The 18,038-nt window shown below is 42.1% G+C and overlaps 1 protein-coding gene across 1 annotated transcript in view; it reads left to right on the top strand.

The window, feature by feature from the left end:
• Positions 1 to 15,263: 15,263 nt before the first annotated feature.
• The window catches only part of SOCS5 (suppressor of cytokine signaling 5), a 59,785-nt gene continuing 57,010 nt past the window's right edge, over positions 15,264 to 18,038 (top strand). The window contains exon 1 of the mRNA XM_021701131.1: positions 15,264 to 15,459. The gene's annotated coding sequence lies outside the window, so the exon portion shown is untranslated. The remainder of the gene's footprint in view (positions 15,460 to 18,038) is intronic.

The raw sequence follows: 18,038 nt of genomic DNA, 5'->3' as shown, positions 1-18,038 counted from the left end.
AATGAATTGCAGAGAACGAAATGTACTGTTGTGCTTTATAATTCAGACAGACAATACAGGTATTGGCTAACATGGTTTGACATGATCGGCTGCCTTTTTTATTTTTTAAGTCAATCTGGCAGAAAAGCACTAGACTTATTGTGGGAGTTGTACTGGCCCTTCCAACAGTCCATTAATCAGCAGCAAGATAGCCAAGGGACCACGTTACTTCGCTGTAGCACAAAAAGGTTGTGGTTGTGAGTGGGCTGAGTGGGAACAAAGTTGTATCATTCCAGTTCTGATTGATTAATGCTGAAGTCACTGCTAAATAATGATTACCAGCCCCAGTCTCCACAAATCATTCACTGGGTGAAGGAGGACTCAGTTAAACAAACTTGGGCTAGTCAACACAGATTTTTCTTGTGGTGGGGGTGGGGTGTCGAGGGTGGAGTGGGGCAGAAGTGTGGAGATGGGAAGGGGGAAGAAAACTGGATCTCTTTGAATAAGCAAAAAGAACTGCAGCTGGGGTTCTCATGGTCCCTTGGGCACTTCCCTTCCTCGTACTGTGGCCTTCTCCCAGCCTCTACACTGCAGTTCTCCACTGTCAGATTAACTCTGAATGCTACCATCATGAGTCTGGTCCTCTAGCACACTTGGGCCCCTCCTTCCAGATTCCCACAACCAGCCAGATGGAGTTACTACCAACTCCAATGACTTAACCCTCCCCTCTCTAAGGCTTTCCTGCCCAAATTCCCCAACTCCCCCTAATTCCTCCCCATTACTTGTTTCCGGCAAAGTACATTCCATAGTGTTCCTCTTGTCCTTTTCTCCCTGTATCTCTTTTTCATGGCTTGCATGCCCAAGTATGCTCATGCATGGAAAGATAACATTCTTCTACTTAGGTTAGATGACCTTTTCAAAAATGTTTGGTGTATTTCCACTAATCCTGGACATAGAGTAGGTAGGAGATTAGAGTCACAAGAATGTTTTGGATAATATGAAGTTTAAATCTTGCTTTTCTGTGTGTAGTTCTTTGAGACATATCCAGGAAACTAATGGGGAGAAAAATTTTAAGTTTTGCGTGAGCTCTGGTTGCTTTCGTGTCAGCAACCTCTAACACTGCATCTTGCCATCCACTTGGTAGAAGGTGCTTCCTGAAGATGCACTTTTGTGAAGTCAGAACCAGCATAGACTGAGCCAAATCCTGATTAAAATTCTTGCTGGCTGCTCCTTATGCCAGCAGAATCCTGTGTCTCCACTTGTTGGAAATATATCTGCCTGTCAATGTAAGAGAACGCCAGTGCCTTTTCGATATTACAAACTCACAGTGTTCCTCTTCAAGAATGCCAGCATTCATAATTTTTAAGCCTCAAACTTTCAAGAAATGGAAGCAATTGAATTTCTCTGCATTTTAAAGTAGAAATGGTAATATTACATAGCTAGAAATTTCTATAAAGTATGGATTGGCAATAACATTATTTATGCTTTCAAAAATGGGTTCCTACTAAATTTATGCCTGTATCTCAGTCACAAGCTATGTTTCCAACACATTCTTTAACTTCAACCTACTTTTTTTCTTATCCCAGAAACTCTGAATGATTGCTGTGCTGCAGAAATTCACAGAAGTTTGAACTGAAATGAAATGTTTCAAAACTCAGGTAGACTTGAATGACAATGTATTGCTGTGAAGAAAACACTCTCAGTTGTAACATCTCTTACAGGAAAAGTTTTTAGACTTTCTAGATATGACAAAGATTTATGAGGTATGATTTCACAAGGAGAAAAAGCATTTTGGTGGGAACTCTTTTTTGTAAGTAAAATAGGAAATCACAAGAGTTAAATAAATAGATGAACTTCTGTGGAAATCATCTGTTAACTTAATTGAACATGAACTCCATTAAACTCTAGAAAACCAAACACACATTTGTTAGTTTCTAGTAATTTTTAAAATTTTTCCTACAGAGTTGTTGTGGGATTTATTATTTTGAAAACATGCTACTTTAACAATGGGTTGTCAACAACTTGATCCTAGTAAAATGGTAGAAAGGGTGATTAGATACCAGATGGCTTGGGTTTCCCTCTCATGCTGCTACTCACCAGGTTTGTGACAATGGCCATTTCTCTTCAATACTTTGAACCTCCATCTTCTCATCTGTTCAACAAGAATATGAAATACCTGAACCCCCTATCTCTTCACACTGTTGTGAGGATCAAACAAGGTCCTAGTTGTTAAATCATTTTGAAACTATAAAGTGCTATACAATATGAGGTATTCCATTCATTATCACCTCAGAATTCCTCTCAGATTATATTGCCTCAAATGCATTATTTAGGAAAAGTACAAACTTGAATGCCATATGGAGTCCTTGTTGACACTGCAGATGTTGGTTAATTTTAGATTCTAAAAGAACAAAAGAACAGAAGCACTACCAAGCAAATTAGCCTCTCTTTAGCTTTTTCTTCGAAATCTCCTATTATACAAACACCAAACTAAAAATGGCAGGCTAAATATTATAGAAAATTACATCATTTGAGGCATTGAAATTCTGTATATCCAAGCCCTTTTGCAGAACACAAATTTATTCCCTCTAAAGCACATTGCCAATGAATTTAATGTTATAAGATAAATTATGGTTATTTCTTCAAGGACTAAGTAAAAGAATTTTAATCTTTAACTTTAAATAACACAATGCCAGGGAAAATGTAAAAGTCTTAGAAGAGTCACAAAAAGGTATGAAATCCATGCTGGTGGTCATAGTCTCTCTCAAACTAACAGAAAACTAAACTAAGCTCAGCCAGCCTTGTGCTCTGATTTTGAAGACCATATTTACAAGTAGGGATTTCTCTGTAGAACAGGTGTGACAGACGTGCACATGACAACTGCTTTTACAGCTCCATTAGTTTGGGAAGACCTGTCCTGATGGGCCTCATGTGTACCATCTGTAAGACATCTCTTTGCACCTCGTCAAATCCAATGTCCTCCTTACACATGCATAAGCAGGAGGTGTTTTTGTAAAGTATATGGATGGCATCTGTCATTCTTTTTGTTTGCACACAACCCACTAACAAAAAATATTTTGGAACAAGCTGAGCATTTTGTGTCTTGAAATTGTACTTACTTATTTAATTTATATTTATTACCTATAAATATATATATATTTATAATGGAAGCAATGAAACAAAAAATGCTTCCTATCGGATCATATCCATTAGATGACCTGAAGCAATTTAAAAATGGTCCTGTGAATATTCTAAGCCTAGATTTTTTTTAAAAAATTGAAGCATAGTTGACACACAATGTTACATTAGTTTCAGGGGTGCAACACAGTGATTTAACAAGTCTATACATTACGTTACGCTCCCCACAAGTGTAGCTACCATCTGTCACCATACAATGCTATTACAATACCATTGACAACATTCCCTAAGCTGAGCCTAGATCTTCAATACATTTTTCCAGACAACTGTTAAGTTTTAACACCTTAAGATACTGACATAATGTCACACTAATTAGAAATAATTTTCAGAGACCATAAATGTTTCACCTATAAAATATGTGTTCCTCTAAAGGAGGCAAAATTTTCAAAAAATGTTTCAACTTATATTTTAATAATTTGGTCAATACTATGTGATACGATATTTCAAAGTGTGTTCTGATGTGGACTGGAAATATTAAAAGCAAATCCAAGGAGTAGATTTTATAACACTGCTTATTATGGAGGCTGTCTAGGCTGATTATTTTAGTATTAACTATACTATTAATCGCCTCCCTGTCCTGCCCATATGCTACCTCTTTTAGCACAGAAGTCCTAATAAGACAGGTGCAACTTGATTCCATGTTACATAGTTTTCTCAAACTGGAACAAATATTAACCCCCCTTCCAAAATATTTTTCCCTTGTGAAGAACTTTGGATTACTGCAGATGATTACAGACCTGAACCAGAAATGGATTCAAACAACTTTCATTCACTGCTGAAACTGAACTGGGACTGACCCCCAAAATAAATTGGCTTAATTCCCTATAAGAGCAATATGAATCAAGTTGCCATCTGTTCCCTTCCTTCTTTAACTTCACCAGTGGGCTGGGTTTAAGCAAAGAACTGGAGGAGTCCTTGGAGGAAAGGGAGGAGGACTCTGGCTTGGTATTTAGATGGGTATGCTGCAATGGTAGAGTCACTCCAAGTGCAAGAAGAAAGGAGTCTGGGGATTAGCTGGGGAAATCATGTAATTTGTCAAACCATGGGAACAACATGAGTTGAATTTGCCTAATTTTGTCAGAAGATATTGCATCAACTAAAAGTCCTTTGCATGCCAAAGATGAAAAATGTAATCCAAACTAACTTAATTAAAAAGGTAAATTTATTGGTTCATGTAACTGAAAAATTTAGAGGATCTGGCTCAGGTGAAGTTTGATCTAGGGCTCAAACAGGGTGACCTAGGACTTGATTTCTCTCTCTTCTTTTCTAAATTCAGCATCTTCAATATTGGCTCCATTCTTTTTTTTTTTAATTTTTTTTATTAATTTTATTTTGTTAGTCACCATACATTACACCATTAGTTTTTGATGTAGTGTTCCATGATGCATTGTTTGCGTATAACACCCAGTGCTCCATGCAATATGTGCCCTCCTTACTTCTCATCACCAGGCTAACCCATACCCCCACCCCCTCTAAAACCCTCAGTTTGTTTCTCAGAGTCCATAGTCTCTCATGGTTCGTCTCCTTCTCTGATTTCCCCCCTTTCATCTTTCCCTTCCTACTATCTTTTTTTTTTTTACATATAATGTATTATTTGTTTCAGAGGTACAGGTCTGTGATTCATCAGTCTTACACAATTCACAGTGCTCACCATAGCACATACTCTCCCCAATGTCCGTCACCCAGCTATTGGCTCCATTCTTAGGCAATGCCTTCACGTACCCAATATGGATGCAAGCCACTCCATGGAGTACTTGCCTCTAGGTTCAAATTCAGAACCAGCTTTCTAGTAGGTCTAGAATGGATTACTGTGGCCAGAGGAATAGGATATACTAGATGACCTAGACTAAGGTCATATGTTTCACCCCTGAAGGAGGGGGGTGTAGACATCAGTCTTTTCCCCAAGCCCAGGGACTGAGAGTAAGGGAGGACCATAGTCCCCAGAACAAAAGGAGAGTGTAGTCAGCAGAATGGATGTTCTCTACAGATACTCAGGGATCGGATGAACAAATAATTTCAGCAAGTATTATTTTTCACTCAATAAGGAATTCTGCTGATATAAAAAGAACAAAAATATGAATCAGATTTACTATTATTTACAGATGATACAACTGTCTACCTGGAAAGCCCAGTGCCACCCAAAATCCAAAGAAAAGTTTTAAAAAATTGACAATTGTTCTAACTCTCTTAGAATAAATAAAAAATAAAGGAGGAGGAGGAGGGGAAGGGGGAGGGGAAGGAGAGGGAGGGGAAAGAAGGGGAGGGAGGAATAATTTTGACTATATCCTAAAGAGAGAGTCCAAGTCTTGCCAGCTAAGGGGGAAAAAAAGTAATGGCCAAAGGGAGACTGTAGGATCTTTATGTGAGACATTTTAGAAATGTAAGATAGGGGCGCCTGGGTGGTTCAGTCAGTTAAGTGTCTGCCTTCGGCTCTGGTCATAATCCCAGGGTCCTAGGATCGAGCTCCACATCAGGCTCCCTGCTCAGCAAGGAGCCTGCTTTCTCCCTCTCCCTCTGCTGCTCCCCCTACTTGTGCTCTCCCTCTCCCTGTCAAATAAATAAATAAAAACGTTAAAAAAAATTTTTTTAAATAAAATAAAATTAAAAATATAAGATAATTTCAACTAGAGCTGGGACTAGACACTCTTCACAGAGATTAGACAGTTCTACAATTTGTAGTTTTGTCATTCCCAAGGAAGAGAGCTTTACAGCTAAAAAAAGCTCTCTGGATGGCTATTTGCTGTACCTTGTCAACTTCATGGTTTATTTTTAATACTTTCTCTCATGCTATAATTATAAAAAAAAACACAAAATAAAACAAAACAAAAACAAAACACCTCCACCTACATGGAGCCAAATTAAAGAGAAGTACTATGTGGAAAGATAATTTTATGGCTGGGGTACCTTCTTCAGATATATATATATATTTGTTTTTTTTAAATGGCACTTCTCACTGCCACATCACTTGTGCATATTTCTGCATTGGTAAATGTTCTCCCAACATCTCATGTAAATTAAGTGCCCTAGGATTTTTCCATCCTGGTCTCATATACCTGGAATATAATAAATAAGAAAAAGTCTTTGGGGGGGATCATATAAAAATAGCATACCTACTATACATGGCCTGGTTATAAAGCACACTTACCAAAGCCTGTTTCACCAAAACTATAAACCTATTTTCCAAAACCAACTATGGGAAAATGAAGAATTACTAAGAGAAATGAAAAGTGATGCTAATGAAAATGGCCAAGGAGTATTTGGCCCTGAGGCTGGGGTAGCACTATGAGCTGGCTGGGGCAGGGTACACCCTATAGTCCTCACCTTCTAACCCGTCATCCCCACCTGAGACTTCACTCTAGAGATGCTTCTATATGTTGAATGAAGAAAAATCAAAAATTTTCTACAGCCTGCAATTCATTAACTGGAGCACAATTCAGCTGCATTTTAGTCTTTTTTCTTCTTCTTTTTTTGAAACAGCACGCCAACTATAGTTGGTTGCAGGAGATGCAGATTAAATATTTTTTAAATTCCTTATTGGAAAAAATATAAAGGCATAATTGACAGGCTGAAAATGAGGAACTACTCTTGATGGAATGTGAGAGAGCTGGAAAGCTGAGGTTCTAATTTGGAAACCTAGTCACACTATCTCAGAACATTCCTTTCGAAGATTTTATTAAAGGATTTGTAAGACTCCTGAGGATTTATGCTAAGGCTATATATACCTGTAGACATATGTGCTGGGTTATACACTATAGGATTGTTTGTAATAAGTAGCAAAGACTGGACAAAGCCCAAGGATTCATCAACAGGGAAGTAGTTAAATGAACTATGGCAGATCCTGCAGTGTAATACTATGCAGCTGTTTAAAAGAATGAGGAAGCTCTCCTAGTACTGATAGGAAAGATCTCCAAGATACATTATTAGGGGGAAAAACAAGATCCAGATCAGGGGATAAAGTAGGCTACCTCTTGTGTAAGAAGCTGGAAGAGAAGAAATAAAAGAACTGCTCGTATCTGTGTGAAGAAACACTAGAAGGATACATAGAAAAAATCGGTATAGTTATTGCTACCCATCCAGGTGGGTGGGGTAGAGAACTGGGTGAAGGAGCAGGAAAAGATAAGACTTTTCATTATATCCTTTCTTATTTGGATTTTTGAAATGTGAATGTATCAGCTGGTCAAATAGAAGTTATTAAATAAATACCAAAAAGAAAAAAAGCTTGAGAGAAGTTATTCAGGAGTCATATGGTAATTTCAAAGAAGTTGCAGCTGCAATTAAAGTGAAACAAAACAAAATACCCTGAATCCATCCTCAACCAAGGGCATACTGTTGGTAGGTTTTGAGCAGAGGGCTGCAGCAGAAGCCCAGACCCTACTGACTTCCATTCTTATTAGCTGAGCACCTTGCCTATCCATCCTGACTCTTTTAAGCATCCTGACTCTTTCTCTGTAGCATTCTTTCCTCTCCTCTTATTTTTTTTCAAAGATTTTATTTATTTATTTGACAGAGAGAGAGCACAAGCAAGGGGAGGGGCAGGCAGAGGGAAAGGGATGCAGGGCTCGATCCCAGGACCCTGGGATCATGACCTGAGCTGAAGGCAGGCACTTAACTGACTGAGCCACCCAGGTGTCCTCTTAAAAGAAGTAACAAATCAGAGACCCTGGAAGATGCTGCCGACAGCTATTATACTTTATTTATAAAGAGTTAAGTTAAACTAGAGTGTGGATTACTGCACACATTTCACAGGTGTTGAGAAAGTCTAGTTATCTTCCCAAGAAGGCAGGACTCCTGGCTCACTTGGCTAGACTGGGCTAGGAAATCCTTCTTGATCCTCTCATAACCTATACGTAGCTCTGTAATTGTGCTTAAAACCTCCTACAGCAGGGCGCCTGGGTGGCTCAGTCGGTTAAGTGTTCGACTCTTGATTTCTGCTCAGGTCATAGTCTCAGGGTCCTGAGATGGAGCCCCGCATTGGGCTTGGCGCTCAGCGCGGAGTCTGCTTGAGATTTTCCCTCTCCCTCTTCCTCCCCACCCTCTCACTCTCTAAATAAGTAAATAAATAAAATCTTAAAAAAAAAACCTCCTACAGAAGCCACCAGGGTAGGAGGCAGTCCTCCCCCACTAGACTGTGAGCTTTTGAGGCCAAGGACTCTGTCTTATTCACTGGTCTTTGTATTCTCAGAGCCTAGCACAAAGCCTCCACAGGTACTGTGTGAACTCAGTAAACTGAACTTTTATCCACCTAATGGCTTAGACCATAATCCTGAGCCCTTTTTAATGTCTTTCCCTCACTGTCATTAAATCCGTCAGTAAGTCATGTCAGTCCTACTGCCAAACATACCTTAAACCTACTACTCTTTATCATCCTTAGCACCACCCTAATTCAGACTACCAACATCTCTGGTCTGGCCCAAAACAACCAGTCTACCTTCTAATCCACTCTCCTACTGCCCCCAGAATATATTCTCCATATGCAGTTAGAGTGATCTTTTAAAAACCAAATCAGGGAAGTCTGGGTGGCTCAGTCGGTTAAGCGTCTGCCTTCGGCTCAGGTCATGATTCCGGGTCCTGGGATTGAGTCCTGCATTGGGCTCCTTGCTTGGCGGGGAGCCTGCTTCTCCCTCTGCCTGTCACTCCCCCTGCTTGTGCTCTCTCTCTCTGACAAACAAATAAAAAAAAATCTTAAAAAAAAAAAACAAATCAAATCATATCACACTCCTGCTTAAAACCCTTCGGTGGTTTCCTATTACAATTAGAATAAACATTTAACTCTTTACCTGAACTTCCAAGCCCTATGGGATCTGGCCCCTGTCTGCTTCTTTGACTTAGCCTCATACCGCTGCCCTTCACTTCCTCTACTCCACACAGACCGCCTTTCAGTTCCTTATATTGACTCCGTCTGCTCCTGTCTCAGGGTCTCTGTGCTCTTCCTTTGACCTGCAAGGCTATCCCGCCTTCTTTTTGTATGCTTGCCTCCTTGTGTCATCACTGATGCTCTACAGTGCTTTCTCAGAGAGGCTTTCTCTGACCACTCCAGTTACATCCGCTCCGCCCTCCATATTGCTCTATTTGTAGCACCTTTAACCGTATAGATGAACATCTTTACTTGCTGCTCTGTGCTTATTGTCCCCACGATACGTAAGTTCTGTGAAGTCTCTTGTTTGCCACTGTATGACCTGGGCTTAGAACAGGGCTGGGCACATAATGGCTCTAAAAAGTTTTTGTCAAATAAATGAAGGTGCTTAAAATTAATCATGGATAGAATATTTATTTCTTTCCTTAGAGACCTTTTAATGTAGCTTTTTAATTGAAAAGGCAATAAACAATTATAAAAAGAAGTGAGGATGTCATGATTGGCTTTTGAAGAAACATAGTAGAAAATAGTATTAAGAGAGTTAATTGAGAGAATAGGATCCTACCAAAAATGATAACTTCTGTCATAAACCAGTCTAGGCAAGGAGTAGGTCCAGACACCATGTCCAGTGGATGGCCAGATGTTGGTTTTGCACTCAAGAAGTTCAAAATCTATCAGAGGATACAGCTTTGCAATTATAACATCTAATATCCATATACTGCAAACTGTGTTCATGTTTATAATTACTGGTTTGATCACAAGAGTCCTATGAGGTAGGGTATTATTATAGCTATTGTTAGTACCATCTCACAGATTAAATAACTGAGGCTCAGAGAACTTATGTCATTTGCTTTGGCTAACACAGCAAGCAATGAATGAGATTTTTAAGTTAGACTCAGATCTTCTGACTCAGCTCTCCTGTTCCATTTCACCATTATGTCTATTCAGTGTGATGAATGTATGTGCAACATGGTATGGGGGTCAAGTGTAGCAGAGAGAGACTCTGTATCTGGAGAGGTCTGGGAAGGCTTCATGAAGAAAAGTCTTATAAATGGGGCTGTGAAAGGGAAGCAAGAGTTTTCAGGTGGAGTATGAGGCACATTTCAGATCGATATCTGATGAAAAGCAGAGAGGGCTGAAAATGGATAGCCTGCTCTACGTGGCAGGGAGCAGAGGAGTCCAGATGGGGAGGTTGGGTCATACCATGAAAGATTTTCAGTGCCATTTTTAGGCAGTTGGGCAGTCCCTGAAAGCAAAGGATTGAAACAGTCAAATCTGGCTTTTCAAAAGAAAATTAAAGTGGCAGATTGGTGGATGAACTGGAGCATGAAGAAACAAGTTAGGAGGGGGTTTTTTTGTTTGTTTTTTTGGTGATCGTGCAAGCAAGATAAGTGTCTGAATGAGGATACTGGAAATGCAAAGGGCTGATTTAAAAATGTTTGTGTGAGTAAGACTCACTTCTGGGGAGGTATAAGAGAGGGAGAAGTAAAGATTATTTTTAAAAATTTCTAACTTATATGACTTGGTAGATGATTATCTCAACCAAACTGAAGAATACAGAAACATGATTTCAGAAGGGAATTGGAAGTAGGGGTTTTCTTGTAGCAAAGATAAAGCACCTTCTGCTTTATCTTTCAGAAATGCTTGGTTTGAGGTGCCTGTTTGCAACATCCAGGGGGATATGTCAAGCAGGTAGCTGAAAATATGGGCCTAGACTTTGAAAGCAAGGGTGACTGGAGATCTAAATTTTGGAGTCATTAAAATACAAATTGTAGGGGCACCTGGGTGGCTCAGTCGGTTAAGCGTCTGCCTTTGGCTCAGGTCATCATCCCAGGGTCCTGGGATCGAGCCCTACATCGGGCTCCCTGCTCAGCGGAGAGTCTGCTTCTCCCTCTACCCTTCTCCCCTGCTTGTGATCTCTCTCTCTCTCTAATAAATAAAATCTTTAAAAAAAAAAAGAAAAGAAAAAAATAAAATACAAATTATATTAAAATTCTTATGCAAAAGAGGCACAAAGGAACTTTTTTGAGGTGATGGAAATTTCTATTTCACAATTATGATAGGTTACAAGGGCATACATGTCTCCAAACAGATCAGACTATACACTTAAAATGAGTGCATTTTTTTTATCTTAAATCCCTTAAAAAGCACTAAAAATAAAAGTGAACTGCCTTGTATGACACAGTAAGTTCTAAACAAATTGTCTTTAAAAATTGTTAATCAGGGGCCCCTGGGTGGTTCCATTGGTTAAGTGTCTGCCTTTGGCTCAGGTCATGATCTTGGGGTCCTGGTATTGAGCCCCGAGTCTGGCTCCCTGCTTCTCTCTCTCCCTCTGCCTCTCCCCCCCCCGCTCATGCTCTCTCTCAAATAAATAAATAAATAAAATCTTTAAAAAGTTATTAATCAATTGTTTTAGGAAAAAAAAGAGAATGGAAAATTGTTCTACACATATTAGTTAAAAACAAGTGATTGGCAGCAGAGAAAGCTGCCATGGCTTTGGCTGTTCCAGAAACCAGTGCTTGATGTGCCAGTTTATGGGCCATTGGGGAGTTCTCCATTCAAAACCATATTCCCTCCCTAAACCACCCTCCTCCATCGCCAACCCACCCTTGTACCACCTGGGGTGACTTCCCCATTTGGAGTAGCTGAGACAATAAAGATACTTGAAGAATATAATATGACATTGCTGAACAAGAAATCTGTCCTTATTGATTGATTTTAGGCTTATGGCCAGTTTGGCTTCCTCATTTGGCACCATTCTCTCAGCATCACTTCTGAATTGTCCTTTCAGTGCTCAGCTTAAAATTTACTTTGTACAAAATACCCATTTTTAATTCAGTAGAACGAGGGGAAGTCTGACACCTATATTCATCTACTAGTGTGGACACATCCACCATGAGTATACAATCACCAAATCTGTATATTTATGTTGGAATCTCAGTTTTGTTATATGCTGAGTCTTTGAGACCTTGAAGAAAATGAGGAAAATGAAATCCACTTTGCAGGGTGGTAGGAATTAGGTCAGATAGCATATGTGAAAGTGCTGAGTATGGTGTTGAGTAGATGCTCAATAAAAGGCAGATGTCTTGTCAAGCCTGACTATACTTACTCAATTAGTTAGTCCATATCATAAATTTCTTGAAAGTAAAAATTTTCTGCACTCTATAACCCACCCTAACTAATACATCCTCAGTAGACCTTGGGGAATGATGTTTAGGAAGCTGGCAGGTCAAGGATAAAGCTGAAAAAGATTTACACAATAAATCATAGATGAGACCATTCTGTGAGATGGGAAGAAAGGAACTTGATTCAGAGGTGGTGGCAAAGGTCCTTCTTCACATTTCCTCTTTCCATTCATTTAAATTTGTATCTTGCCAAAAAGAGGGGACAAAAGGTCTCATCTTGATGAGCGGAGCTGCGAGACTGTGTTCCAATACACCTGGTCTTGATTCATGCCAGCTGGGAGAGGAGCTTGGCTTCTCAGTGTTTTACTACTGTGGTTTCCTGGGCTGGGCAGCTGGGTGCCTAATAATGATAAAAACCATAATAATACTTCATAATTATGCACTGCCCTTTGCCAGAACTTGGATTTAATTATAATGACTATGACAGAACTGGCAACATCTCGCTCCCTGTTGGGGTGCAGTACCCAAGGGCCTGGAAATACAAAGTGAAGTGGCAACTGCAACCTTCTCCTGCAGGGCCTATCCGGGCAATTTACCCAGAATGCTCTGGGTTTAAAGCTCATCATCAGAAACAAAGAATACTTTTAAATTGCCCACATGCACTTGGCACTGTCAAGTAAAACAGTGTTTATGAAGCAACTACTGCCACTCACGGGCACATCATCATGGAAGCCCAGGCCTGGAGGGTACCAAAGGAGGTGACCTCATTCATAACCCCACCCCTGCTACTACACTCTAGTAGCTAAGTTCACTGACCTTCCCATTCTGATTTGGGCTGGAGATGCTTTTGTGGCAGCCTGATTCAGGTGTCAGGGAATTCACCATTTAACACTCATTTTGTGCACACCTATTCTGAGCCAAGGCACTGTGGAGGCACAAAGATGTATAAAGTACGATCCCTGCCCTCAAAGTAGCTTATCTTCTAGTTGAGGGATTCATATTCAGGCAGCTGTAATATAGAGGGAAGTCATGGCAGATGAACGGGAATGAAATTAAGACTCCAGGTGAAAGGCTCAGAGCCACTCCCTCTTCGAGAATAAAAAGAAAGGATGAGAAGATACGGGGTGAGGGTGGGGAGGATTGGAGGTGAAGAGATAGGCAACAATTTAGGTTTTTACAGGTTTCCCTGTTGTTGTTCCCTGGTGGTGGTGGTTTTTTTTAGCTTCATAGCACTTATGACCCCCTGAGTTACGTTGTTCGTTTATTAGTTTACTCATATACTGTTTCTCTCACCCCATTCTGGAACCTTGTCACTTTGGTTCACCACTGTATCCTGAGCTCTCAAATAATGCCTGGAACATAGCACAGTGCTCAGTGGCTTAATGAATAAGTGACCCAGGTGAGGCAGTGGATGTAGAAATGGAGAAGAAAGGGCATCTAGTAAATATAACCAACAAAACAAAGTTAGAAAGGGTAAGGGAGGAATTTACAGCAGTGAGGGAGAAGCATGGAGGTTTACACCCAGGTTCCTGGTTCTGGATTTGGGTGATTGGATGGTGACATTATCAAAGAAGATAAGGAACAGAGGAGAAAGAATAAGTTTTGTGGACTTCTGAGCGTATTTGAGTTCTGATTTGGATAGGTGATAATGAGGTTCAAGTGCAGATGTCCAAAAACACTTACATATGCAGATTTGGACCTCATTAAAGGTACACTGAGCCACTAAAGTGGTTAGATCACGTAGTGTGCGGTAGAATGACTATGTACCTACTGAAGAGAGGACTGGGGATCAGCTCTTGGGACTCTCTTAACGAGCCAACAGATAACAGATTTAGTAAGATTAACAATCTGAGGATTTATAGTCTCAGGGAAACTGGGTGAGGGGTGTACCCGACAGGAGAAAAAGCTTAAAGAGGGATGTAGTCCATCAAGTTTACTGCAATAGAGATCAAATAAGAACTAAAAAGTGACCCTTGAACTTGGTCACATGGCTGTCACCTGTAGCCTTAAGAGGAGCACTTTCAGTGTACTAGTAGGGAGTTTAATTTAGCCTGTACTTGAAGTATGAATTGAAATACAGATGAGCGCTAGGCAGGGGTTCACGGGCAAGTTGTTTTTTGTTTTGTTTTTGTTTAAGTTTGGAAGCGCTGGAATTGGAACATGATCATGGTATGTCCAACACAGAAGTGGCCAGTGAATGACGACACAGTTTCTAAAACGCCAGATGTAGAGTCCTGCTGGCGTCACAATGCCTCAACTATGCTTTTACCCTTTCAGCCATTTCTAGGGCGGGGGCCCTTCCACATAAAGTGCAGGCAAAAAGTGGAGGACAATCACCCCTCCATCAGATCTGTGAGTCACGTTTGTGACAGCAGGGAGTAGCGATGGGACTACTTGAATTAAATGAAGTGCCCAGTTTCCCGTGCATCTTGGAATTTAGTGACTGGGTGGTTCCATGCTGGAGGGAGCTAGGGAGACTCATTCACATTTTCCGACCCGGCACTCACACCCTCCATTCATCATTTTTCCTTTCCTTTTCCCTAACAGAGTTGTAACCAGGGACAAAGCTTTCTTCCTTCTCCCACCTCAGGTTGACCTTCCGCCCCCAAGCCCACCGCCGGCCCTTCTCCGACCACGTGACCCCCCCTCAGCCCCCGTGACTCGCCGCCTCCGACCCCTCCCCTCCGGCTACAGCCCGCTTTACCCCGCCCCTGCATCCCACGTGACAGCCTCTTTCCTACCTGACTGGCTCCTCCCTTTCCCCCGGGCCGGACCCGGCCGCCGTCTCAGCTGCCCGACTCCAAAATGGCAGCCGCGCACAGCGCGCACCCGAGCGGCCGGACCTCCCTGACTCCCGGGCCAGCCCCCTGTCGCTCCCTGTCTCCCTCCTTCGGCCTTCACCTACACGCCTCCGGATTGGCCGCTAGGAATCCCGCCCCTCCAGAGCCCCGCCTGCTATTGGTCACGGTAGGCTGCCCTTCAGAGAGGCGTGCCCCCGCCGCCCCCCGCCCCGGGAGGTATTTTCCATTCCGGTGGGGGTTGGGGGGAGGGGGGGAGGGGAAAGGGTGAAGGGGGGAGGCGGCCGGGGAAGGGGGTGGGGGCCTGGCGGGGGCATCCGGCAGAGCTGGGGTCCCCGGGCTCCGTCCAGAGGAAACGGGACTGCGCTCGATCGGGCAGTCGGAGGGGACGGGACGGGACTGGCGGGCGAGCGGGAGGACTCGCCCTCTCGGTGACTGCGACGTCCGGGCCCGTCCGCCTGGCCGCAGGTGCCCGTGGATGAGGCCGCCCCGCGCGCCCCGACCGGTGAGTGTCCTCGCGGCCCGCGCTCGGCCCGGCCAGCGCCCGTTCCCGGGCCCCCGCGCCGCCGTTAGTGGCCACCTGCCGGGCCTCCAGTGTCCGCGCCCGGCGCAGTCCGCCTCCAGCCGGCGCCTCCACACCCGGGGCAGAGGCAGCGCCGGCCCTCGGGCCGGGAGGAGACGGCGGGCGGGGGACGGCGAGTCCGGGCCGCGAGCCCAGGGCAGACCGCGCTGCGCGTAGTGGGGGCTTGCGCTTAGTAGGCTCTCGATGCATTTCTGAGGAATTATTTTTCTGATTGGAGGGAGGTGGAGCGCCTAAGGGGAAGGGGGTCGTCCGGAGCCGGTAGGAGGGCGTTCGTGATAGGGGTCGGAGGGAGGCCACCGGAGACTGTGGGGGGCAGTTAACGCGCGCTGCGGGGAAGGGGCCAACCGGCCAAGTCACTTGGGATCTAAGGCTCCGTTCCGGGGGTCTTCAAGGTCGACGAGAAGCGGTCCACTGGGAGATGAGAGAACTGGGGAGCTTGGATGGGGAAGTGACCGGAGCACCTCCGGGGGTTTAACCCGAGGTGGAAAGGGATGCGCAGGCGGCCGCTGGAAGACCCTTCTGCAACTACTTGGACTCCTACGATTCTTTGGTGCTGGGCTTTGGGCATTCAAGTAGCCGAAGCGAACTGACTTTCTGGGAGAGGGAGTTGCATTTAAAGAAGGATGCTAAGAAGCAGTTTAAGTACACATGTCGGTTTGGTTCCGAACTTTGAAAGGCTGGGGGATTGGATTCACGAGGTGATTTTTGACATTTTATTTTGGCATTCCAACCAAGAGGAGGCTTGCTGCTAGAACTTGTCAGTTCTCCTTTATTTTAAAATGTATGTACATGTTTGATGGTGTTTTACCAGTTACTAGTTTTGCTGGAAGTGCTCATAACTGTACCTTTAAATTCTTGTAGCCGCCTCTACATCTGCTGAATATCCTTTCTTCAGGTCTTTCAGTTCTATAGCTGTGGCTTACTTCTTCCTGACTTAACATTTAGAGTGGACTGACTGTGCTATTGGAATTTGCTACTTACTTTTAGTCTACAAGATTTTTAAGTAATTCGCATGCTTTCTTTCCCTTGCTTTTAATTGTTTCTTTACAAGGTCAACTTTAAGTATTGTACTGGGAAGATGCTGGTAAGGTAGCAGCTCTATCTAGAAAGCAAGACTAAAATCAGGTTGAGCTTTCTAACAGTTGAATTATTAATGTCAGATGCTTAGTTTAATTTCAGTAATTTGTATTTGCATAACACTCTTGAGACTGGGTTAGGAACACAGAAAATGCATACGAGGGTCAGGCGGTGGCAGTCCACAGATTCTACCTCTAGCACCCCTTTGAGGTTCTTCATGGCACTGAGAAGAGGAAGCTAAGAATTACACAGCTAGATCTTTTCCTCTTTTAAATATTTTCTTAATCATATGTATATTATCTTACTAATTCCTCACAATTTAAAAAAGGAAGGCCTCTTTTTTTTAGGGAGTACTTAAAACATACTTGAGAAAATTTGTAGATGATATGTTGCATTGTAATGTAATTCATCAGAGAAAAATGTTCTGCAAAAAAGTACTAATATTTTAATTTGGCACCTTTTTAGTTTTTCAATAACTGATGGATAATTACATTTTTTTCTCCCTATTGTCCTTGAATTTTACTATTTGTCCTTAGGGAGAATGTACTGACACACAAAATGGTAACCTAAATATTGAAACCTAACACCTTTTAGCATTATAACTTCTACATTATTCACCTTGAGACTCATCTATGGTAAACTAGTGGTCCTGAAGGCTTTCCCTTATCACCTTAGTTAAGAATGGGCAGTTTCCTCCTTTTGTAGAACCATGGAAAAATAATGTTTAATGCCTGCAAATTGATGATAATAACTAAATAGAATGAGAATGGGAAGCTTGGAAAAAAGATGTATGTACAAGAGTCACATTTGTTTTAGAGCTGGGAGAGTAGGCCATGGAGATGATTATTTTGCATATCAGGAAACCAATGCCCAGAGCAGTGGAAGGGACTAAATTGCTAGTTAGTGACAGAGCCAGGATCGGTGGGCAGGTCTCTGGACTCTAGTCCAGGGTTTTTCTACATTATCACATTCACATTGTTTATTACCAAAGAGTTGCAGTGCCAACTATAAATGGTTTTTGGATTATTTGTGATGTTGTTCACTTCTAAGGATGGGGAAGTTTGAGCTGACTACATTTATACATGAAATGATGTAAAACTGGACGAGCTTTTATTGAGAAGTTTTAAACAATATGCTTCATTGTTAGTGGAAGCGCTGATATTTCTCTCATTGGGAAGAGACAAACTGTCATGTCATCTAGATTAAAATATTAGATGAGCTTAGGGCAGGCTACTGTTCTGTCATTTTTATGCTAAAAATTAATTGCTTACAAGATCTTCAGAATCCAAAGGCTCCTGTACTTTCAAAGTAAATTATATGAAAATTATTATTCTCAGTAAGTGTGGGAGTTTTGTTATGTTAACATGGGTTTTAGTACCTTTAAAAATAAGAGCAATAGTAGAATTACATGATAATTATGAAAA

Source organism: Neomonachus schauinslandi, chromosome 10 (genome assembly GCF_002201575.2).
Source record: "Neomonachus schauinslandi chromosome 10, ASM220157v2, whole genome shotgun sequence".
NCBI classification, from domain to species: domain Eukaryota; kingdom Metazoa; phylum Chordata; class Mammalia; order Carnivora; family Phocidae; genus Neomonachus; species Neomonachus schauinslandi.
Note: the sequence above shows the minus strand (reverse complement) of the source record. Positions and strands in the feature narration are given on the sequence as shown.